Source organism: Prionailurus viverrinus, chromosome B3 (assembly GCF_022837055.1).
Source record: "Prionailurus viverrinus isolate Anna chromosome B3, UM_Priviv_1.0, whole genome shotgun sequence".
Taxonomy (NCBI): domain Eukaryota; kingdom Metazoa; phylum Chordata; class Mammalia; order Carnivora; family Felidae; genus Prionailurus; species Prionailurus viverrinus.
This window is the reverse complement of record NC_062566.1, coordinates 6,714,962-6,739,529: the sequence shown is the minus strand read 5'-3', so window position 1 is coordinate 6,739,529 and position 24,568 is coordinate 6,714,962. Positions and strand designations below refer to the sequence as shown.

The 24,568-nt window shown below is 42.2% G+C and overlaps 1 long non-coding RNA gene across 1 annotated transcript in view; it reads left to right on the top strand.

Moving 5' to 3' along the window:
* The window catches only part of LOC125168402 (uncharacterized), an 86,940-nt gene extending 62,980 nt beyond the window's left edge, over positions 1-23,960 (top strand). Inside the window, exon 4 of the long non-coding RNA XR_007153125.1 lies at positions 23,853-23,960. This is a non-coding gene — a long non-coding RNA (uncharacterized LOC125168402). The remainder of the gene's footprint in view (positions 1-23,852) is intronic.
* The last annotated feature ends 608 nt before the right edge of the window (positions 23,961-24,568 follow it).

Below are 24,568 nucleotides of genomic sequence, written 5' to 3'. Positions count from 1 at the left end.
TCTCATGTAGGTTCCAGGGGGGACCCATGTTTCACTTGACTTGTTCGTGACTTGAATCTCCTTCCTGCTCATTCCACCCACCAATTCCTCCTGAATCATAAGACTGTTATAAACTCTGAGGTATTGGTCAGAGGACTGTAAGTACAAGAGCTGCATTCCAAATAATTCCTCTGTGTGACTGGCCCAAAGAAAGTCCTAATTAAAGGCTAGTAAGTCTCATGTGACCATAAATCCATATCTACAATATTGCCTCTTATCTCTGCAGCACTGGCACAATGGCGGGTGCTATCAGGCTTGTAATTAGTAAGGAATGATTGATTGATTGATTGATTGAATGGAATTCACTAACCTTGGATCCAGTAGGAGGAACCTAACTTTCTCTAGGGCTGATTTCTTTGCTATACTGTAGCCTACCCAGTAATTGCTACTGTCCCTCATGGTTCAAGGGTGTCTCAGCCTCAGAGAATTGTCAGTCCCGACATGTTCAATATTGTCTGATTCAAGGGATTTACCTGTTGCAGGCCCTGGTACAGAAATAAGCACTGTGAGCTGTGCTGGCATGCCTGATGTGCAGTTATATGTAGTGCTGCTATTTGTTCTGGTTCTCATCATTGCTGTAGTTGCCAGACCTGGTTGGGAAAAGAGGTATAAAAGTGAGTGTCCGGAAAGTCAAGGCCTAATTTAAGCACTGTGCTTTGAACAAATGTTCTTTAGTTTATTATTGAGGCCCTGTTCACAAAATGCTATTTACAGTTTTCAGTTTCAAAAATGAGGGGGGAAAATCACATCTTGATTGCCATGTCTTACCACTGAGGAGTATAACTCACACAAATTATAGACGACTTTTAATGAACTTCTGACTGATGGCTAAGACATGGTTAATGGTATTTTGAGAGTGACAGGATATGAAGAAGGAGCCAAGGAAAATATTGGAGAGATATTATTCTTGAGTGTAGATGCCCTCTGAACAGATGTTATTGGTAGGATGATTAATGGTTGCTCAAATAAGTGTGTGTCCTAATCCCTGGAGTCCATGAATGTTGCTTTCCACAGCAAAGGGGACTTTGTAGCTGTGATCAAGTTAAAGATCTTGAATTGGGGAGATTATCCTGAATTATCTGGGTGGCCCTGATGCAATCATAGTGGTACTTATCAGAGGGCTGAAGGAAGAGCCAGTCAAAAGAGAAAGTGACATCATGATGGAAGCAGAGACTGGAGTGGTGTGCTTTGAAGAATAGCAAGGCACCACAAGCCAGGGAATCTAGGAGACAACTAAATACTAAAAAGAACAAGGAAACATATTCTCTTTTCAGGAACTCCACGAGCACCCAGCCCTGTAGATACCTGGATTTTAGTCCAGTAAAACTTTCAGATTTTTGACCTCCAGGACTATAAAAGAATACAATTGTGTTATTTTAAGTCATAGAGTCTGTGTTAATTTGTTATAGCAGCAATAGTCAACTAATACAAATATCAACCATCAACCCTGCATTTGCTAATCATCTTATAATAAGTAATTTCTTGTGGGTCCTCCTGCCAATGGAGGATATACCAGTGAGGAAGTTTCATTTGGTATCAAAGTGACTCGGTGTAGGCCATGTTAATGATCTATCATGAATATTGAGGGGATTCATGAGGGGGGAAATTCCATGTTACTAGTTTGCAGAGCCATTTTGCATTCCAGGAACATGAGGAAGTAAATCTCAGATTTGGCAGGGTGATAGCCAAGGGTAGCTTCCACTTCCAAAAAAAGGGTGAGGGAATAGAAATGTGCTCTATGGAAAATGATCTTCCCAAGTTGGACCTTTATTAATTGTTCACCATAGTCCTTTCAATATATCATTCTAAGTTTCCATAACTCACTTTTCCTAGAGTGGTTAACAGCATGGACTATTAGGTTGGAGATACCTGAATTCAAATCTTAGATCCATAGCTCTCCAGATTTGCAACGTGGGGCTAATTAAATAACGTCTTTAGGAAATATTCTCATTTGGAAAATAAGGGCAATGAAACTGACTTTATAAAGTTATTTTGCAGATTAAATAAAATATTATATGTAAATAGGTTAGCCTGTGGCTTGGCAAATAACAATCATTCAATAAATGGGCACTAATACCATTCACTTTCCATAGAAAAGCCATGACAATCATCTACATGAATGCCACAAGGGCCAATAGAAATCCATCTTGGGAAGCATTTGTCATCTTTTCATCAGTGTAATAGGTACTCAAGAGAAATAGAGCCAATAGAACTATATCTATCTATATCTATATCATCTATATCTAATCTTATCCGTCTGTCTATCTATCTATCTATCATCTATCTGAAATAAGGAATTGGTTCCCATGATTATGGAGGTTGAGAAGTTCCAAATCTGCAGTCAATAAGCTAAAGACCCAGGAGAGCTGATGCATATTTCCAGCCTGAGTCTGAAAGCCTGAGAACCAAAAATGATGGTGTAAATTCTAGTCTAAGAGCCAGCAGGCTCAATAACCAGGCAGAGCTAATTTTTCAGTTTGGGTCCAAGGACAGGAAAAGACTTGTGCCTCAGCTCGATCTGACAGGCAAGAGGAGCTCCCTCTTGCTCAGTCTTTTTGCTCTATTTGTCTTCAGTTGATTAGATGAGTCCACCCATATTGGGGACTGCAGTCTGCTTTATTCAGTCTACCATTCAAATGTTAATTTCCTTTGGAAACACCCTCACAGACACACTTAAAATAATGTTTGACCAAATGTCTGGTTGACACATAAAATGAACACATAATCAGCCAACAAATAAAAGTCAATGGGAAAATTCTTGGTACCGCTTCACAGCTTGGGTTAGACAATAGAAGTGTCTGGTATATCCTGCTCTCTTCCTTGACTCCTCAGTAGTGGGAGCACATGTTGAGTGAGTGAAGCCTGTCTTAGTCTGGACCACACAGTGAGTACAATGAGCAGAATTCTCTGTTGACCTGCTATGGACATAGAGTAACATAGTAAGTATGAGAGAGTCCTCAAAGCTTTCCAGAGCACCAGCCTGACATTTAACAGCATAAATTACTCCTTCAGTTGGACCGCTCCAAAGGACAACTCCCCAGTAGTGGGAACACATGTTGAGTGAGTGAAGCCTCTCTTAGTCTGGACCACACAGTGAGTACAATGAGCAGAATTCTCTGTTGACCTGCTGTGGACATAGAGTAACGTAGTAAGCAAGAGAGAGTCCTCAAAGCTTTCCAGGGCACCAGCCTGACATTTAACAGCATAAATTACTCCTTCAGTTGGACCACTCCAAAGGCCATCCTAAATTTAACATGTTCACGTGTCCAAAACCAAATTCTTACTTCTGTCTCTCCTCAAACCTGCTCCTATCTAGTCTTGTCCATCTCAGTATGTGGCATCATCATACTTGCAATTGGTAAAGACAAAACCTAAGATCCTTCCTGGATTTTTTCCTGTAGTCCCCACATCTTTTCATCCATAAATTTGTTCTATTTCCACAACGTATCCTGATGTTACTCACTTCACTCTGCCACCAATAGTATGACCCTAATATAGGCTGGGACCAATGCAATTGCCTCTTAACTCACTCTTTGCTTTTATACCTGTTGTTTTATAACCCATCCTCTGCATAGCAGCCAGAGTGAAATTTTTTTAAATATGAAATTTATTGTCAAATTGGTTTCCATACAACACCCAGTGCTCATCCCAACAGGTGCCCTCCTCAATGCCCATCACCCACTGTCCCCTCCCTCCCACCCCCCATCAGCCCTCATTTTATTCTCAGTTTTTAAGAGTCTCTTATGGTTTGTCTCTCTCCCTCTCTAACTTTTTTTCCCCCTTCCCCTCCCCCATAGTCTTCTGTTAAGTTTCTCGTGATCCACATAAGAGTGAAAACATATGGTATCTGTCTTTCTCTGTATGACTTATTTCACTTAGCACCACACTCTCCAGTTCCATCCACGTTGCTGCAAAAGGCATATTTCATTCTTTCTCATTGCCATGTAGTATTCAATTGTATATATAAACCACAACTTCTTTATCCATTCATCAGTTGATGGACATTTAGGCTCTTTCCATAATTTGGCTATTGTTGAAAGTGCTGCTATCAACATTGGGGTACAAGTGCCCCTATGCATCAGCATTCCCATATCCTTTGGGTAAATTCCTAGCAGTGCTATTGCTGGGTCATAGGGTAGATCTATTTTTAATTTTTTGAGGAACCTCCACACGGTTTTCCAGAGCGGCTGCACCAGTTTGCATTCCCACCAACAGTGCAAGAGGGTTCCTATTTTTCCACATCCTCTCCAGCATCTATAGTCTCCTGATTTGTTCATTTTAGCCATTCTGACAGGCATGAGGTTATATCTCAGTGCGGCTTTGATTTTTATTTTCCTGGTGAGGAGTGATGTTGAGCATCTTTTCATGTGTCTGTTGGCCATCTGGATGTCTTCTTTAGAGAAGTGTCTATTCATGTCTTCTGCCCATTTCTTCACTGGATTATTTGTTTTTTGGGTGTGGAGTTTGGTGAGTTCTTTATACATTTTGGATACTAGCCCTTTGTCTAATATGTCATTTGCAAATATCTTTTCACATTCCATCGGTTGCCTTTTAGTTTTGTTGATTGTTTCCTTTGCAGTGCAGAAGCTTTTTATCTTCATGAAGTCCCAATAGTTCATTTTTGCTTTTAATTCCCTTGCCTTTGGAGATGTGTCAAGTAAGAAATTGCTGTGGCTGAGGTCAGAGAGGTTTTTTCCTGCTTTCTCCTCTACGGTTTTGATGGTTTCCTGTCTCACATTCAGGTCCTTCATCCATTTTGAGTTTATTTTTGTGAATGGTGTAAGAAAGTGGTCTAGTTTCATTCTTCTGCATGTTGCTGTCCAGTGCTCCCAGCACCATTTGTTAAAGAGACTGTCTTTTTTCCATTGGATATTCTTTCCTGCTTTGTCAAAATTAGTTGGCCATACTTCTGTGGGTCCAATTCTAAATTCTCTATTCTATTCCATCAGTCTATGTGTCTGTTTTTGTGCCAATACCATGCTGTCTTGATGATTACAGCTTTGTAGTAGAGGCTGAAGTCTGGGATTGTGATGCCTCCTGCTTTGGTCTTCTTCTTCAAAATTACTTTGGCTATTCGGGGTCTTTTGTAGTTCCATACAAATTTTAGGATTGCTTGTTCTAGCTTCGAGAAGAATGCTGGTGCAATTTTGATTGGGATTGCATTGAATGTGTAGATAGCTTTGGGTAGTATTGACATTTTAACAATATTTATCTTCCGATCCATGAGCATGGAATGTTTTTCCATTTCTTTATATCTTCTTCAATTTCCTTCACAAGCTTTCGATAGTTTTCAGCTTACAGATCTTTTACATCTTTGGTTAGGTTTATTCCTAGGTATTTTATGATTCTTGGTGTAATTGTGAATGGGATCAGTTTCTTTATTTGTCTTTCTGTTGCTTCATTATTAGTGTATAAGAATACAACTGATTTCTGTACATTAATTTTGTATTCTGCGACTTTGGTGAATTCATGTATCAGTTCTAGCAGACTTTTGGTGGAGTCTATCGGGTTTTCCATGTATAATATCATGTCATCTGCAAAAAGCAAAAGCTTGACTTCATCTTTGCCAATTTTGATGCCTTTGATTTCCTTTTGTTGTATGATTGCTGGTGCTAGAACTTCCAACACTATGTTAAACAACAGTGGTGAGAGTTGACATCCTGTCATGTTCCTGATCTCAGGGGGAAAGCTCTCAGTTTTTCCCCATTGAGGATGATGTTAGCTGTGGGCTTTTCATAAATGGCTTTTATGATGTTTAAGTATGTTCCTTCTATCCTGAATTTCTCAAGGTTTTTATTAAGAAAGGATGCTGAATTTTGTCAAATGCTTTTTCTGCATCGATTGACAGGATCATATGGTTCTTATCTTTTCTTTTATTAATGTGATGTATCACATTGATTGCTTTGTGAATATTGAACCAGCCCTGCAGCCAGGAATGAATCCCACTTGATCATGGTGAATAATTCTTTATATATGCTGTTGAATTCTATTTGCTAATATCTTGTTGAGAATTTTTACATCCATATTCATCGGGGATATTGGCCTGTAGTTCTCTTTTTTTGCTGGGTCTCTGTCTGGTTTGGGAATGAAAGTAATGCTGGCTTCATAGAATGAGTCTGGAAGTTTTCCTTCCCTTTCTATTTTTTGGAACAGCTTGAGAAGGATAGGTATTATCTCTGCTTTAAATGTCTGGTAGAATTCCCCAGGGAAGCCATCTGGCCCTGGACTCTTACTTGTTGGGAGATTTTTGATAACTGATTCAATTTCTTCGCTGGTTATGGGTCTGTTCAAATTTTGTATTTCTTCCTCTTTGAGTTTTAGAAGTGTGTGTGTACTTAGGAATTTGTCCATTTCTTCCAAGTTTTCCAGTTTGTTGGCATATAATTTTTCATAGTATTCCCTGATAATTGTTTGTATCTCTGAGGGATTGATTGTATTAATTCCATTTTCATTCATGATTTTATCTATTTGGGTCAGCTCACTTTTCTTTTTGAGAAGCCTGGCTAGAGGTTTATCAATTTTGTTTATTTTTTTCAAAAAAATCAACTCTTGGTTTCATTGATCTGCTCTACAGATTTTTAAGATTCTATATTATTTATTTCTGCTCTGATCTTTATTATTTCTCTTTTTCTGATGGGTTTGGAGTGTCTTTGCTGTTATGCTTTTAGTTCCTTTAGGTGTGCTGTTAGATTTTGTATTTGGGATTTTTCTTGTTTTTTTTTGAGATAGGCTTGGATTGCAATGTATTTTCCTCTCAGGACTGCCTTCGCTGCATCCCAAAGCATTTGGATTGTTGTATTTTCATGTTCATTTGTTTCCGTATATTTTCTAGTTTCTTCTCTAATTGCCTGGTTGACCCATTCATTCTTTAGTAGGGTATTCTTTAACCTCCATGCTTTTGGAGGTTTTCCATATTTTTTTCCTGTGGTTGATTTCAAGTTTCAGAGCACTGTGGACCCAGTATGTGATCTATCTTGGAGAATGTTCCATGTGCACTTGAGAAGAAAGTATATTCTGTTGCTTTGGGATGTAGAGTTCTAAATATATCTGTCAAGTCTATCTGATCCAATGTGTCATTCAAGGCCTTTGTTTCTTTATTGATCCTGTGTCTAGATGATCTATCCATTGTTGTAAGTGGGGTATTAAAGTCCCCTGCAATTACCACATTCTTATCAATAAGGTTGTTTATGTTTCTGATTAATTGTTTTATATATTTGGGGGCTTCTGTATTCGGTGCACAGATATTTATAATTGTTAGCTCTTCTTGATGGCTAGACCCTGTAATTATTATATAATGCCCTTCTTCGTCTCTTGTTGCAGCCTTTAATTTAAAGTCTAGTTTGTCTGATATAAGTATGGCTACTCCAGCTTTCTTTTGGCTTCCAGTAGCATGATAGATAGTTCTCCATCCCCTCACTTTCAATCTGAAGGTGTCCTCAGGTCTAAAATGAGTCTCTTGTAGACAGCAAATAGATGTTTTTTTTTTTTTTTTATCCATTCTGATACCCTATGTCTTTTGGCTGGAGCATCTAGTCCATTTACATTCAGTGCTATTTTTGAAAGATATGGGTTTAGAGTCATTGTGACGTCTGTAGGTTTCATGCTTGTAGTGATGTCTCTGGTACTTTGTGGTCCTTTCAACATTTCACTCACAGAATCCCCCTAAGGATCTCTTGTAGGGCTGGTTTCGTGGTGATGAATTCCTTCAGTTTTTGTTTGTTTGGGAAAACCTTTATTTCTCCTTCTTAATTTTTTTTCAACGTTTATTTATTTTTGGGACAGAGAGAGACAGAGCATGAACGGGGGAGGGGCAGAGAGAGAGGGAGACACAGAATCGGAAACAGGCTCCAGGCTCTGAGCCATCAGCCCAGAGCCCGATGTGGGGCTCGAGCTCCCGGACTGCGAGATCGTGACCTGGCTGAAGTCGGACGCTTAACCGACTGTGCCACCCAGGCGCCCCTATCTCTTCTATTCTGAATGACAGACTTGCTGGATAAAGGCTTCTTGGCTGCATATTTTTTCTGTTCACCACATTGAAGATTTCCTGCCATTCATTTCTGCCCTGCCAAGTTTCAGTAGATAGGTCTGCTACTACCCTTATGTGTCTACCTTTGTAAGTTATGGCCTGTTTATCCCTAGCTGCTCAGAATTCTCTCTTTATCCTTGTATTTTTCCAGTTTCACTATGATATGTCGTGCAGAGGATTGATTCAAGTTATGTCTGCTGTGCCTCTTGGATTTCAATGCCTGTTTCCTCCCCCAGATCAGGGAAGTTCTCAGCTATGATTTGTTCAAGTACACCTTCAGCCCCTTTCTTTCTCTCTCTCTCCTTTCCCTGGAATTCCTATTATACGGATATTGTTTTGTTTGATTGCATCACTTAGTTCTCTAATTCTCCCCTTATACTCCTGGATTTTTTAATCTCTCTTTTTCTCAGCTTCTTCTTTTTCCATAATTTTATCTTCTAATTTACCTATTCTCTCCTCTGCCTCTTCAATCCGTGCTATGGTTGCCTCCATTTTATTTTGCACCTCATTTATAGCATTTTTTAGTTCCTCACAACTATTTTTTAGTCCCTTGATCTCTGTAGCAATAGATTCTCTGCTGTCCTCTATGCTTTTTTCAAGCCCAGAGATTAATTTTATGACTATTATCCTAAATTCTTGTTCTGTTATATTGTTTAAATCAGTTTTGATCAATTCGTTAGCTGTCGTTACTTCCTGGAGTTTCTTTTGAGGAGAATTCTTATGTTTTGTCACTTTGGTCCCTGTGGCAGCTCCAACCTGCCAGGCACTTCCCCTGTGCTGTCCAGAGTAACTTGTATTGGTGGGCAGGGTCGCAGTCAGACCTAATTTCTGCCCCTAGCCCACTCTGGGGCCACAGTCAGACTGGTGTGTACCTTATCTTACCCTCTCCCAGGGGAAGGACTCACTGTGGAGTGGTGTGGCCCCTGTCTGGGATGCTTGTACACTTCCAGGCTTGTGGTTCTGCTTTGATGGGATCTGGCGTGTTAGCTGGGGTGAATCTGCAAGGTGCACAGGGGAGGGAGGAGCAGGTTTAGGTTGCTTTGCTGTGGGTGGTCCCCTGCCGGAGGGGCCCTGTAGCACCAAGAGGGAGGCAGGCCTGTCGGAGGCATGGATCCACAGAAGCACAGTGTTGGGCATTTGCCTGGTGCAAGCAAGTTCGGTGACAGGAACTCATTCCCTTTGGAATTTCTGCTGGGGGATGGGAGAGGAAGATGGTGCTTGCCAGTGCCTTTGTTCCCCCGCCGAGCTGAGCTCTGTCTTCTGGGGCTCAACAACCCTCCCTCCGGCATCCTCTTGCCCTCCCCACTCTCCAAGAGCAGAGCTGTTGGCTTTTAACTTTCCAGATGTTAAGTCCCACTGGCTGTCAGAACTCATGTAGTCTGGCCCCTCTGCTTTTGCAAGCCAGACTTCGGGGGCTCTGCCTTGTTTTGCAAGGTGCCCCTCTACCACCCCAGCTCCCTCCCCTCAGTTCATGTAGCATGCACCGCCTCTCTGCCCTTCCTACCCTCTCCCGTGGGCCTCTTGTCTACGCTTGGCCCTGGAGAGTCCATTCTGCTAGTCTTCTGGCATTTTTCTGGGTTATTTAGGCAGATGTGGGTGGAATCTAAGTCATCAGCAGGACGAGGTGAGCCCAGCATCCTCCTATGCCACCATCTTCTATTTTATCAACCCAGAATGAACATTTATAAACATAAAGTATATCTTGGCATTCTCCTGCTTAAAACCAAATCATTAATTTACTAAAAACATTTTATTGAACACTTGTTAAGTTCAAGGCACTCTCTGTGTACATTGGGCATTAAAGTTCCCTACCACATGGTAAATAGACAAGCTCATGAACAACTGCTCTGTGTTACATAAGGATAGAAGGGCACAGGTACAGGTGGTGGTGGGTTTAATGATGGTAAGGTGAAGACTTTCTCTTGGAAAGCTATGATCCTTAGAGAAATAGAAAGAAAGGTAATTAGCTGGAAGTGAGGCAGAGGGAAAAGGTGTGGGTGGTTTAAGGTGAGAAGAAAAGGTATGGAATGGCTGTCTTGAGGAAAGAGATGATGAGTTGACTAAGGAGCTCAGGAAGGGAAGCCAGCAGTGCTCATGGTCCTTTTAAGGTAATGAGCATAACTTTAATATCAACCATGTCTGCCTGAGTGTTTCTCTTCAGCTACATCCAGCTCTCCCAAGACAAACATGATGTTTTTAAGCAGGATTGGAATTGTTAGGCAAGTGCAATAGCATAAAGAAGGGAAGAGGGTTGAGGATGTATAAAAGAAAGAATTACTAGTGATAGGTCATGGATGTAAGCTGAGAAAGGAGAGTGAGAACTTGGAATAGTGGCTAGCAAGAGAGTGGAACACTCAATGAGTTGGAAGCTCTTGTGGAATCAAAGAAGTGTTAGAATTAGAGTATTAGGAGTAATGGCAGGAGTGGTAGTGGTGGGTAATTGCCCACAAAGTACAATCCATATCATGATGTGTCTCCCAACTTCCTCTCCAAACTCGACCTCCTCCCACACTGTACTTTAGTCCTTAGCTCAGCCACACTGGACTCTTCCTTCAACCTGCCTGACCCTCCTCCCTCCATTGTTTTATTCTTTTTTGCCCTTCCTGTTAAATCTGCCTGGAAAACTCTTCCCCACCGAAGAGCTTTGTGGCTGGCTCCGTCATATCATTTACACCTTCCCTGACCTCCTACCTAAAAGACCCACTGCATCCCTCATTGAGGTTACTCTTTTTTTAAATTTTTTTTCAACGTTTTTATTTATTTCTGGGACAGAGAGAGACAGAGCATGAACGGGGAAGGGGCAGAGAGAGAGGGAGACACAGAATCGGAAACAGGCTCCAGGCTCCGAGCCATCAGCCCAGAGCCTGACGTGGGGCTTGAACTCCCGGACCGCGAGATCATGACCTGGCTGAAGTCGGACGCTTAACCGACTGCGCCACCCAGGCGCCCCTGAGGTTACTCTTGATCATATCATCCACATAGTACTCACCTAAACCTGAAATGATTCTTCTGTCTACTTGTTTATTGTCAGTCTGCTTCTCCATCTGGAAGGCAAGCTGCATGAAGGCAGGGACCTTGTGTGTCTTGTACTCTGTTGACTTTCCAGCATCCAGAACAGTGCCAGAACAGGGGAGGAGCCCAAGAAAGGATGGATAACTAGACAAAGGCATGAATAAATAGATTTTTTAAACAAACTTCCCCTTTGTCACCTTAAAAAATTATTGATCTACAGACATTTTTTTTCCCCCAACTAAGTCTGGTATTTTTGTTGAAATCTCTTGGAAACTTTCCAGTAGAGGGAGCTGTTCTCAACTGGGGGGGCAGTTTTGTCCTCCAGAGACATTTGGCACTGTATCCTGATGTTTTGGTTGTTTGATGTACTATTGGCATTTAGTGGTTAAAGATCATGAATACTGTGAAATATTCAACACTGCTTAAGGACAGCCCTTGACAATAAGAAATTATCTGGCTCCAAATGGTAATGCTATCAAAGTTGAGAGCACTGCAGGAGGCTTAAAGTAATCACTCCTTGAGAACTGTGGGCTAGACCCAGCCCTGTGCAAAGCATGAATGCATCTCCAAGGCACCCTGGAAAAGTGGAGCTTTTCCATAAGGTTGGAACTCCTGCATACGCCCTGACTGTACAGTGCATGTCTCTAGAAAGATACAGTGAAGGAGCCACTGTACTGGCAACAGCCAAGATAAAAAATCCACAAAACATACCCACTTCTTTTTGGAAAGGACACAACCCAGAGGGTAGACCTGCATTTGTAACTGGTTGTTATCTGCCAACTGGGGCCCTGGAAGCCTTGAAGTGGACAAACATACAATTATGTGGAAGTAAAAGCGCCCATTGGGCCTTAATGGTCCCAGTACTGAGGGTTTCTCAACTCCCAAAGCCATTCCTATTCATCAGGAGAGACCCCATTTGCAAAACATTTATTCAAGGCTTAATTATTAATAAATCTCTGCATGGAGCCACTCCATTGAAAGGCTGCACAATAGCTTGGCCTGGTAATCAATGCCCCATTCATGCACTAATCAGTGGAGACAAATGGATGTAAGAGGTGTGGGGAGCAGGACCACGAACCAGAAGAGAGACTCTGTTTCCCCTTCCCTTTGGGGCTCTTCTCTAATTAGGGCCCTGTTCACATGCTAATCAGTCCTGGGATCCCTGAAATTTAGAGAGGGCACTCCCATATTGGATTTGTGCTCTTACATAGGCAGATGCACTAGTTAATGCGGATTTCCTCTAGCCTGAAATATCAGCCCTGCATTAGGCCAGTTGGTGTCCCGAGCTCTATTTTTAAATAGGCTTGGGATTATCCCTGAGCTGCCTTCCACCCACACATGGCTACCATTATGTGTCAGGCCCCGGGGCTGGGCACCCAACATTCATTATTCTATTTAATCATTATTACAAATGTGGGACATAGTTTTATCTTATTATCTTGATGATAGAGATGAGAAAACTGAGGTTCCTGAAGTCCCCCAAATCATAAAACTAGTAAGCAGAAGGGTAGATCTCCACCTCACTAATAAATTAAACATTTATTTTATGCACACATGTGCCAGGTATCAGAAATACAGCTTAATAGGAAGGATGGATACAAAAATGGTTAACTGGCATACCCCACATGGGGGCTCCATTCCAAAACCTAGGGTCTTTCTACTCCCCTGCACTGAGTTATCTTTTATGGGTAATCCACGTGAGGAATAGTGGTGTGACTTGAACCAGGATATAATGATGAGAAGCCATCAGATTCTTGTAAGGAAAAATGAATTCCTGTATTATTATAAGTTACTCTAAATAAAGACAATAGGATAAAAGAGACTTACAGTCCCATTTCATTTATTAATGTAGATATAAACAGTATTATATAAAATATTAGCTAATTGAAACTAATAGTGTATTAAAAATAATATATAAGGAACCCCTTGTGGTTAAATAAGAAAGCTAGCAACACTAACAGAAAAATAATCAAAACCGTGAACATCTAATTTATGGATGAGAAGACCAAATGTATCTGAGAAGATGGTTAAATAATTAATAAGGCAAATTATAAAATAAGATATTACTTTATATCTAGTAGACTGGTGAAATGAGAAAGCTTGATAATGCCAAGTGTTGGTGGGGATTTTGGAATGGATGCCGTCAGGCACTGCTGTCAAGAGAGCATATGGTATACATGTGCCACAGAGCATAACTGGTACTTTTCTCTTAATTGAGTATGAGTAGGTGGATGTACACAGAATGACTCAGCAATTCTACCTCTGTCTATGTAGTCCAAAGAAATTCTGACACAGCTCCCCGAGGGGCAGGTACAAGACTCTTCACTACAGTATTGACTGTGGTGCTGGAGACCACCTGGGTGTTCATGCATCATCTGGAGATTGGATAGGTTAATTTAGAGGGTGCACATTGTAGAGCAGGGGGTAGCAGTCTAGAGACAACAGATTAGCTGTAGTCATAGCAACGAGGATGAACTTTCAAAAAAATTGTAATTAGTGAGAAAGGTAGGAAGCAGGATGAAATATATAACTCAATAACATTTGTGAGGAAGTTCAAATACATGCATATAAAACAACAACACCATTGTGCAAGAACACACATAAACAGAAGGACAAAAATGCACATGGATGTTTTCCAACGTGGGAAGAGGACCAGAGGTATATAGTGAGGGCTGCAGCAGGAAATAGATGGCACACCCAAATTAAGATAATTCAAGATATGCTTGTTCCCAAAGGTATGGGAGGGTGTAGGGAAACCACAAGAGGTAATATAGAAACACAGAGTTAGTGGGTCAACCCAGAGTCAACATGTTACTTCAACCCAGCCTGGAGGGGCCAGCAGAGGGAGCAGCAACTGAGACTTGGAGGAGAGAAACTTGTAAAGGGAGGCTTGCCAGGAGAGCAGCAGTGGACTTCAGCAGCTGAGGGACCCAGACCCAGAGGGAGGTAGGCAGGGATGCATTACCTCATGCCCCTCCCTCCCTGGTGCTCCAGTTGGAGCTCCCCATTGGCCTGTTCAACAAAAAGCCAAAAGGCACTGGAGGCTCTAAGGAGAAATGGAACTATTAACAAAACAAACAAATAAACATAAACTCAGCAGGGCTTGCAAGAAAAAAAACCAAGCAAGTAAAGACAATTTGCTACCCAGGAGGAATCTGGGACCGGTTGTAAGGGAAATGAGAAAATTTTTTCACACATTATTATTATTTTTTTGAGTCAAGAATAATCATTTTATTTCATTCAGTGTCATCTATGTAAGAAAAAACGATAAAAATGCTAGCACACATTTTTTTCCCACACATTCTTGATACCCTACCTTGTGTGTGTTCAACACAAATAGATTTAGTTTGTATGTTCACATTTATGATACTTACTATAAAGTTGGGAAGTTAGCACACAAATTAAAGCATGAGTGGTCCCAATAATAGCAAAATTTTGGAAACATAACCTTCGAACATGCAAGTTTTTATTAGACCTTTTGAGAAACAGATAACTGTATAGAATTTCTGAATCAAATTTTTTTTTCTTTTTTTTTTCTGAATCAAATTTTGATGGAATCGTTGCAGACCTGAAGCACCCCCATGGGACCCGAGTGTTTTAGGACCACAGTTTAAAAATTACTGTCTTGAACAAATTCATAGAAGTCTGTGATTATCTAACCCAGGTCATCAATCTCCATAATGTGTCCTCTCTTCCACTTCCTGCCTTTGATTAATCCAAATTTTTCCTAGTTTCTTTTATTACAGAGTATTAATGTTTAAAATACCATGGTCTATAAGGATACAATTAAGTGACCTCTGGAAAATTCCATTCCTTCTTCCATTTGAAAATGAATCTTCCAAGAATGACTTGACCACAGTGTGAGCAGATGATATGCCTCCCCTCCCCCTGCTTTGTATCATAGGTGGAAGTTAGCCACGTCTCTTATATGCAGCCCAGAAATTTGGTAGGTGAACCACAGTGAAATCTAGTCTTTAAGATAAGGAGTGACTTTCTATGGGGCCTGAAGCAGTGGTGAGCAGCCCTGAGATAAAATGGGTGTTCCCACAGAAACTGGAAGGAGGGGCTCAGTGTTCAGTAAAATCAATAACTTAAAAAGCCTAGCTTTGTTCAAGGCTAGAATTTGGTAGCAGATCAATAAATGTTTCACACAAACAAATACATTGACTGAATGTTCCATGGAGAGGAAAAGACTGCCCTTAGGAGTGGAAGCCATAGTACACAGTCCTCAGGAGGAGGCATGAGGCTTTGTAAAGAGGCATCAAGTAGACCAGAAGCCAAGGGCTAGGTTCTTTGGAGGCAAATATGAATAGGCTTTAAATACAGAGGTGCTATGGACAGGAGAGCAGCTGCATGGAAATGCTAGGACTTCTGAGGCCACAAGTACAAGCCTGGGGCCCCAATAAGAATAGAAATCAGGCTTGGGAGAGATCTACTTCCCACCAAATTGAGTGAGCACCACCACCTCTGCTGGCTATTGGAATAGCAGAGAAATCTGGGCTTAGGAAAGATTTTCCTTGCCCACAATTCTATCCAGCTCACTTGATTGATCCATGGTTTCCATGACATTCTTTTGTTTTTTCTCTCTTTAAAAATGTTTTTAATTTATTTATTTTGAGAGAGAGTGTGTGAGTAGGGGAGGGGCAGAGAGAGAGGGAGAGAGAGAATCCCAAGCAGGCTCTGTGCTGTCAGTACAGAGTCTGTGTGGGCCTTGATCTCACACCGTGAGATCATGACCTGAGCCAAAATCAAGAGTTGGACACTCAGCATCAAGGTACCCTCTAGTTTTTTCTTTATAAATCTTAAAGTTTGCATGTCTTTCCACAGCAAGATGGGTATTGATGGGGAGATAGAAACTCTCAGGGGTTCTGCAGGTATGATGATGGAGGGCCCAATAGCACAGAACCCAGAAAGATCTGGGAATCTGGGGACATGACTGTGGAGGCTGGTAGGTTCCCAAGGTAAAGTAGGGCTCTGAGGGGGGACATCCAAGTCCAGCCCAGCTGGTCCTTCTGGGGCTTTGCTCACTCACCAATCATGAGTTACTTAAACTGACAGGTAAGTGTACATATTGCATTTAATTGAGCTCTGCCTGTGAAATATACTAGTGTGTCAGTGGTCTTCACCTTGTCACAGAGGTGGGGTATCTGGAAGTGACAGCATACCTTGAGAGAATCATGGAGTATTCAATTATTCAGGGTACATCTCCTATGGGGAAAGACCGTGTCTGTATTGTGCTGTTAATCTTAGCACAGTGCCTGGCATGCTAAATAGATATCTAAATAATGCTAATATTTAGTACATGCTAAATAAATATCTGTGGAAGGAAGGAAGGACAGAAGGTAAGGAAAGGTGATAACTTTATCAGAAGAAATATTCTCTGGATGTTATTTTCTGATCATATTTTAGAGATTTTCCTTTCTTAGTCTGCCCTTATGTTTAATCATTTTATTGATTTATGAATACTTGCTAGCAAAAGAAGTAAGTGTAGGGAGACAAGTTTTAAGAAAAACTTTGAAGGAAAAATTTAAACCAGAGAAAATTCCAAGTTCCCCTGCAAATTAGAAGGTTAACTTTTATCACTTCAGTTTTAGCTGTGCTTCATTTTGTTTTAGGTCAAACCTGAGTGTTCTGTAGGCAAAGTTGGAGAACTGTTCTTGGTGGATAACCTGACAACTGACTGAAACCACTGCTCAAGTTAAGCCTACTAATATTCCTAATATTACACTGCATGTTAACTAATTGGAATTTAAATAAAAATTTAAGAATCTACATTCATTCGGCACCTATGTTGTATAAGGGAGTGTTGGGAGGAGGTCATCAGGAGGACCTGACCACTGGTTGACCCATGACATGGACCCAGGCAATTGGAGGCTCCCCAAGCCCTCTCTTGTTTTGGAATGTCTGCCTTGCCTGCTTTCCCCACAGTGGGAGCCATTTTCAAGGATGTAGCCTTGAGACCATCTGGATGGTATGCGAGACTGAAACCAATCAAGGCCCTTATATGGACTTTTAAGATTCTGGTGGGTGGGTGTGGAGAACTTGTCTTGTGGCTCCCCAAGACCAGCCTTGTATGTAAGTTCCCTTGTTTATTGAAATTGCCACCTGGCAGTTTGGAGTGAGCTTCCTCTTTGCTCTCTCCTTGCCCTGTGTGTAGGGAGTCCAGTTTAAAAACCAACAGGAGTTGCACTGTTAGAGGTGTGGGGTTAGTACTTTCTTTCCAGTAGTTAAGTCTGGCAGTGGAAAGCAGCCTAGGATTTTTCCTGAGTAACACAGCATCTGCCCATCTTTCCACTTTTCCTTCCTTCCATCCATTTATCCATCCATCCACTTATTTAGTCATTCAACAAAAATTTAGTTTGTTACAAGCATCAAGCTAGCCTCCCAGGATACAAATAATAATTAACCTGAAAGAAGTAGGTAAAAGTTTGAGGTGATCCCAGAACAGGTGTTTTAACCTTAACAGCACACTGGTCTCACCTAGAGGAGCTTTGAAAGTGCTGATGTCCAGATCCCACTCTCAGAGGCTCTGATTTAGTTGCTTTGGGGTGAAGCCTGGGCATCAGGTTTTTTGAATGACCTCCATTTGAGTCTAACATTCAGCCAAGGTCAAGAATCACTGCTTTAGAAGGATGAGTTTGAGTTTGCTGGACAGATTAGGGGAGAGAAGATAGTCCAGGAATGAACATATATAGAGGCACCAAACATACAATAGAGCCAGTTGCCTTCAAGGAATAACAAAGATTAGACATAGCTAGAGAATAAAGGATTAGCTGATTAGCTGGGGTCCCAGGAGAGATGGGCTGAGATGCTGTAACAGATGAGAACAAGGTGCAGCAGGAGAGAGAGTGTGGGTGCTTAATCCTCCAGGCTCGGAGGGTTTGGAAGGACTGCTTAGAGAAGGTTGGAGTTAAGTCCTTCCTTGAAGGACAGCTAGGATTTGACAGGTGGAGAAGGAGTGAAGTTTCTTCAGGTAGAAGGGACTGAATAAATGGGATAAAACTGTGAAATGTCTAGTAGAACTGGAGCCTGCAGTTCCCAGGTCGGTAGTGATGGAATGACACAGTTAAAGACAGAAAAAAGATTAAGGTCAGATCTCAGGCTGGGGGGTTTGGATTTTACCCTTAAGGCAGTAGAGAGCCATGGAAGGTTACTCTTTGAGGAGGGGAATGTCAAGATGAAGTCTGAGATATGGAACTCTGCAGGCAGCAGGGGAGGAGGGCTGGCAGGTGGGAGAGCCTGAAATGAGGCTAATGGATAATTTCTAGGCAGTAGACTTTGCACGCCTCTAGCACGGTTAATGGGTGCATTATTTTAGTCTAAATGAGTAAGAGACATTTTCTTACCCTTTAAAACTCAGAAGCTGATTTAAGTGAGGAGTCACTGCAAAGATCAATTTTGAAATTGTTGGTAGTGGAAAGCAGCTTGTGAGGGTGGAGATGAGGGTGACTGGGTAGAAACAGAATGGGGTTTTTATGAAAAATCCTGCTGCCTAAAGCTACAAAGCAATTAGCAGAGCATGAGTGGTGTAGCTTCCATGCTACCTGTGCCAGGAAGTCAGGGGCTCTGGAACTCATCTGGGCCTACCCCTCAGGCCTTGTCAGGAGCCCCAAACAGCTACCTGATCCCCCTACACACCTCAGAGCAGAAAAAAAAAGCAGGGAACTTCTGCCTTCTGCTTTACAGACTGAAAATTTTAAAGAAAGAACAGAGGGGAAAGGGCTCAGCCCTATCTCTTGGTCTGTGGGCACTGAGGCCCTGTACCTGCAGATTAGGCCCTGCTCTTTCCTGAGCCCTTATGAGCAGGACAGCGGCCCTTTGGAAATGTACACCCACAGTGGTGGGGACAGTGTCTGGAATTTAAGTGCACGGCTGACATTTAACCATAAGGCAATGCTACAGATATGCTAGTTGCTAAAATACTGAAATGCTTCCTTGGGAATTGGAAACTTTCTGCCACTGCCTAAATGGCTTTGCATTGCCTGGCTGTCCCACCCCCTTCCCTGGGATTCCTTTGGACACCGAGACCTCTTCACAGTCCATCAACTAAAGGTTAGTGTTCCTGGCACAGCAGGGTCTCTAGACTCCTAGTTTGGCAAGTTACCTCACTGGTTGACAGATGTCTTGAGCATCACTCTGTGTGTGAGTCTAGGCATCGCTTCTGATAGCCTTGTTTTTGCCCCCTGGTCCCCAGTGGATAGGAACTATCTTTGAAACCTGGGCCTGATCCATGTGCAGCCCTCCCCTGACTGATGGATTGCTGTTTGTTTCCTAGCCTCCCCATCTCCCAACCCTGATGAAGGATTTTGGTTCAAAGATCCCTCTGTCTCTTTCCTCTCTGGCTCACCTCACCTGTCAGACTCAAATTCTGCCCCTGCCCATCTTGTTGGCTGTGGCAGATATGGCTGAGCATTGACCTAGCACCTATTCTTCCTTTCCTACTTATTAGCAGGGCCATGCTTTTGTTCATGACAGTTATATACCCAGCTAAACTACTTGCTTTCCCAGAGTCCCTGCAGGAGAGGTGGTCAAGGGTTTATGTAGCAAACACTTACGTTGCACTTATGATGGACCAGGCATGATTATAAGCACTTTGCAATGTAGGTCCCATAATATTTATATAAGGTAGGTACTATTATTTAGGCACTATTATTCCTATTTTGCTCATGAGGAAGCTGAGATACAGAGAAGTTAAGTAAATAACCCAAGAACACAGCTATTAAATGGTGGAGCCTGGATTCAAACCCAGTTAGTTTATAGAGTCAGTGCTCATAACTGTTATGGTTGGCTGATTCTAGCCAATATAAATTGGATTTCACAGAAAGTTTGTGCTTTTCTGACATAGCTGTCAGCTCCTTCCTTCTTCTTTGTTTCTTCTGGCCAGTAATGCTGATGGGAGGTGTGAGGTGGAGCCATCATCTCGCAGTCATGAGGTGACAAGCATGAGGAATAAAAGCTACACTTTACAAATGACGGAGCCTGGGACAGCAATGATACCATGGGCTGCTTTAGCACTGTTGGACAGCCTCCCCTGGGCTCCTGCTTATGGTGGAAAATAACCTTTTGGTTAAGCCACTGTGGTGGGGTTCCTTTAGCTGAATGAGCAACCTTAACCCTCAGTCTCTGGCAAGGAGGATTGTATAGGGGCTCGCGCATAACAGAAGCTTTTTCAGGACACACCTTGCTTCTAGTGGTCGGGAAGTGACCCCTTAAGAGATATAGTTGCAACACTGCTTGTTTATGCAGTGAGCTGAGAGGTTTGGAGCCTCATCTCAGCCTTTCCCAAGCTCTCTCCACACGGGCTGCCAGGGAGGGTAATGGTGATGCTTGATTAAGCCTCTTTGACATGCCAGGAAGATTCTGGCTCTACTCTCTCTGCATCCCTGGCTCTGAGGAGAAGAGGAGCATTGTGTGGTATGGAGAGACTCATTTAAGCAAGATCTAGATGACCAGAGAAGATTCAGGAAGATCAACCTAGAAGAGTTTGGCCAGGAAAATAGCATGGCTTCAAACTTTGTCTCTCAATTACCTAGCACGATGCCAGTATAGTGTCTGCTCAGTATGTCTTATTCATTCATTAGTTTCCATTCCATGGTGGAGGAGGGAGCAGAGCATTCATACATGGGCTTACTAAACAAAACAATAGTGCTACAAGAAAAACATAAAACTCCTCCCACGCCTGATTCTACATCTCTCTCTGTTGCCAAATTTTTGTTTATCTCTTCAGAAATGACCCATGAATGTGTGTTTAATCAGCTAGACTAGAAGAGACCACACTAGCTAATAACCAACATAATAGTGGCTCAAAATTAAAAACACACAAGGTTTATTTCCCAGTCATGCCACATATCCATGATGGGTTGGTAGGAGGCTCTGATCCCAAAAGTCACCACACCAGGGGGAAAGAGAGAACTAGACGGTTTTGCATCAGCAATTAAATGCTCTAGCCTGCAAATGACATACGTGAGTTTTGTTCAAAACTCATTGGCCAGACTGAGTCATGCAGCCCCTCCCAAGTGCAACAGAGCCAAGATTCCCAGCCAGCCGTGTGCTCATTAAAGGGAGAACCAGGGGCATCTGGTGAACAGCAAGATGGAGTACCACATGCACTGATTTGCACTTAGTTTTTGAGTCATCTTATATTTTGGAAATATGTACAGTGTTTAGAACAGTGTCTGTCTTATAACCAAATGTTTTCTATTATTATTTTGACTTGTGTTATTTCATATATAATAACATATATTGTAGTATTTTTACTGATAGAAGCTTCTCATTTAACAGCTGTCCCTTGAATGAGAGAACAGAAGTTAAGCTCTGTTCATTGTGTCTCTGGTGCAGTGGGGAATAAAGAGGAAGGGAAGGTACAGCTTAGGAACTCAGTAGCTACAGTGGACAGACAGCACTACAGAGGAAGTCTGGGTCAGTTCAGGGCAGAAAGATGTGGGTATCGGACTTCCTGGCAAAGTTCCTGCACTGTGCTGGGCCTCAGGACCTGACGCCAGCTCTGCATTTGATGGCCTTCTGGGTCCACATAATGAGGTATACTACTGGGCTGACTTGTGCTGTTTGCCTGGGAAAGGACAGAAGTTGGCGTGCCACCAAAACCCTGGCTGCCTCTTGGATCAAGTTCCTCCATCCGTGTAGGACAACCACACAGAGCCCTTTAAAGGCACTTGTGATGATTTAATTAAATCTGACAGATTAAAAAAACCCACTAACTGGAGACCTCACCCTTATTTCCCATCTATTTTTTTCCTGTTTCTGAAGATTAACAGCAAGCTTAACTCCTTCCTTCACCCCAGAACTGTATTCATAATGAGTATCCCAAGAGAACATCCCTTTCTCTCTCTTTGAATGAAGCTACTTCATCTGCTTTGCTGAAAGAAGGGTGGTATATGCAAGCAGCACCCTGCCATCATCTGGTAGAGAGCTTAGAATATCTCCCAACATCAGCATGAACCTCTGGAGCTAAGGGGCATCAGGTTGGCATTCAAAGGCAAAGACCCTTCCATTGCAGCCCAGAATGTCCTTGTCATCAGAATATGACTAACTCTGGGGGGATTCACAAAGCTTCTTGAATAGAGATGCCTGAAGCTACCAGGTGGCATTGGCTGCTATTGATGCCATTGATGGTAGCAATGGCTTTGGGACAAAATTGCCTAATAGGTAGTGGGCCACATATGGAAAAAATGACATAAAAACCATATTATGTCTCTACTGGATTTAGCCTGCTTCCCCCCCCCCCCCCCACCCCACCAGAGACCAGATGGTTAATAAAAGGCTCATCTGAATCAGGAAAGGGGTGAGAAGGAAATTAATAACTTAATATAGAATCAAGCAACTTAATTTAGAACTATTTCTCCTGATCCCAGGTTAATTCTGGATGATGAGCCTCACACTACCTATGACATCACTGAGGTCTAGTTTTCTCAGGGGAGTTAGCACCATCATGTGGCTCATAAGCAGCAGACTCTAGGCCTGAACCAGGGCCTTCTGACTACTTGTCCAGCGTTTTCACCGCTCTCCTGTATGGTCTCTCTGTCCCTGCTTCCCCAAGGCCTCCTCCACACCTGGAGTATTTGTATGCTGCCCCATATCTCAGCTGTGTTGTGTTGGGGGGCCTCTCTGCCCTGTAGGAGCTCTTTTGATTCAGATTCAGTCCTCCATCCCTCATCACTTCTCAGTCCAGGACCCATTGTCACAAGACCATTTTCTCTAAATCCAAAGGGAAAATCAAGATTTTATGTTTAATTGTTTTTGAGAGAGAGAAAAAGGGGGGGAGGGGCAGAGAGAAAGGGAGACACAGAATCCGAAGCAGGGTCCAGGCTCCTAGCTGTCAGCACAGAGCCTGACGCAGAACTTGAACTCACAAGCCGTGAGATCATGACCTGAGCCCAAGTTGGATGCTTAACCTTAGCCTGAGTCACCCATGCGCCCCCCAGACAATCAAGATCTTAAAGCCCTGTGAGTAGTGATTACCATGGAGCAGTGAGAAGGGCACTGTGCCTCTTTGTGTTTGTGTGTGTGTGTGGGGGGGTGGGGTGGGGGTGGTATTAGAATTCCCAGGGCATAGGGTAGAGCCATATAGATTGTAGTCAAAACACTTCTTGTTTTGTCCTTTTTCCCCCCCTCATGATATCCTATTTACTTTGAAATTCCAAACAACTCTAAAGAATGCCATGATATTTTTAGGTTTGTCAAAAGAGGGTTTACATCTGGAAATAGTGAAAAATGTGGATGTAATGATCATTGGGTTTACATGGCTCTTGTTGGTGTCTGTATTTTGAAGAAGAACTCTTGGAGATAGGGAGTCAAACCCCTCAAAATAAACCTCTAAAATTGAATTTGGGGCTCTACTGTGGACAGTATTTTTGTTAGAATGGCTCTTTTCCCCTTTCACCTACATCATTGGGTGGGCACCAAGGTCTTTGGATAGAGGTATGCTAAATACAGCTTTCTCACCAACAGTCTGTAGAGCCTTTAGAAGGAGAGCCAGTTCTGCAAATTGGCATGCCTTTCATATTTATCTTCACTCTTTTTAAAAATTAAATATTTATTTATTTATTTTGAGGGAGAGACAGACAGTGAGCTTGCATGGGGGAGGAGCAGAGAGCGAGGGAGAGAGAATCCCAAGCAGGCTCCACACAGTGTGGAGCCCATTGTGAGGCTCAATATCACAAACCATGAGTTCATGACCTGAGCCAAAATCAAGATTCAAAAGCTTAACTGACTGAGTCACCCAGGTGCCCCCTTTATCTATATTCTTTCTTAATAGGGATTTTTGGAGCCACAAGATCTCAATAGTGGTAGAAAGCTGAAAAAAGAAACAGTGAAAATCAATAAAGACTCAGAAAACGTTTTGAAGTAAACATATATGTGTGAAGATAATGAGAAATATGTGCTTCCATCCATGCCTGTTTCCAGAGGACCCTCTCTCCATTCTTGCTTCTGGACAGAAGACCTCTATTCCACCAAGGAAGGGACACTTCATAAGCTGGAAAACAAAGAACACCAAATTCCTGGCTTTTAAATGAAGCAAACGAATGGAAAACTGCTTTTCATGGCTAAGGGAAGAAGATTCGGTAGGATAGCTACCAAAGGTAGTATTTTCCCCACCTGAAAAAGAGTTTAAAATATCTTTGGTTTACAGAAGAAAGAGTTGGAAATGAAATGAGAGAGAAAGTGACAGGTGATACCATCTGGAAAGGGGCTGTGTTTGTGAGTTAAATTGTGTCTCCCAGAAAGATATGTTGAAGTTCCTAGCCCTCCTGTACTTGTGAATATGACCTAATTTGGAAATAAGGTCTTTACAGATGAAAACGAATTAAGATGAAGTCATAGTAGATTCAGTGACTGGTGTTCCTATAAGAAGAGGAGATTTAGACACAAAGACAGACAGACACAGGGGAGAAGATCACATGTAGGCAAAGGCAGAGATTGGAGTAACTCATCTGCTGGTCCAACAACACCAACGATTCCTGGAAAATACCA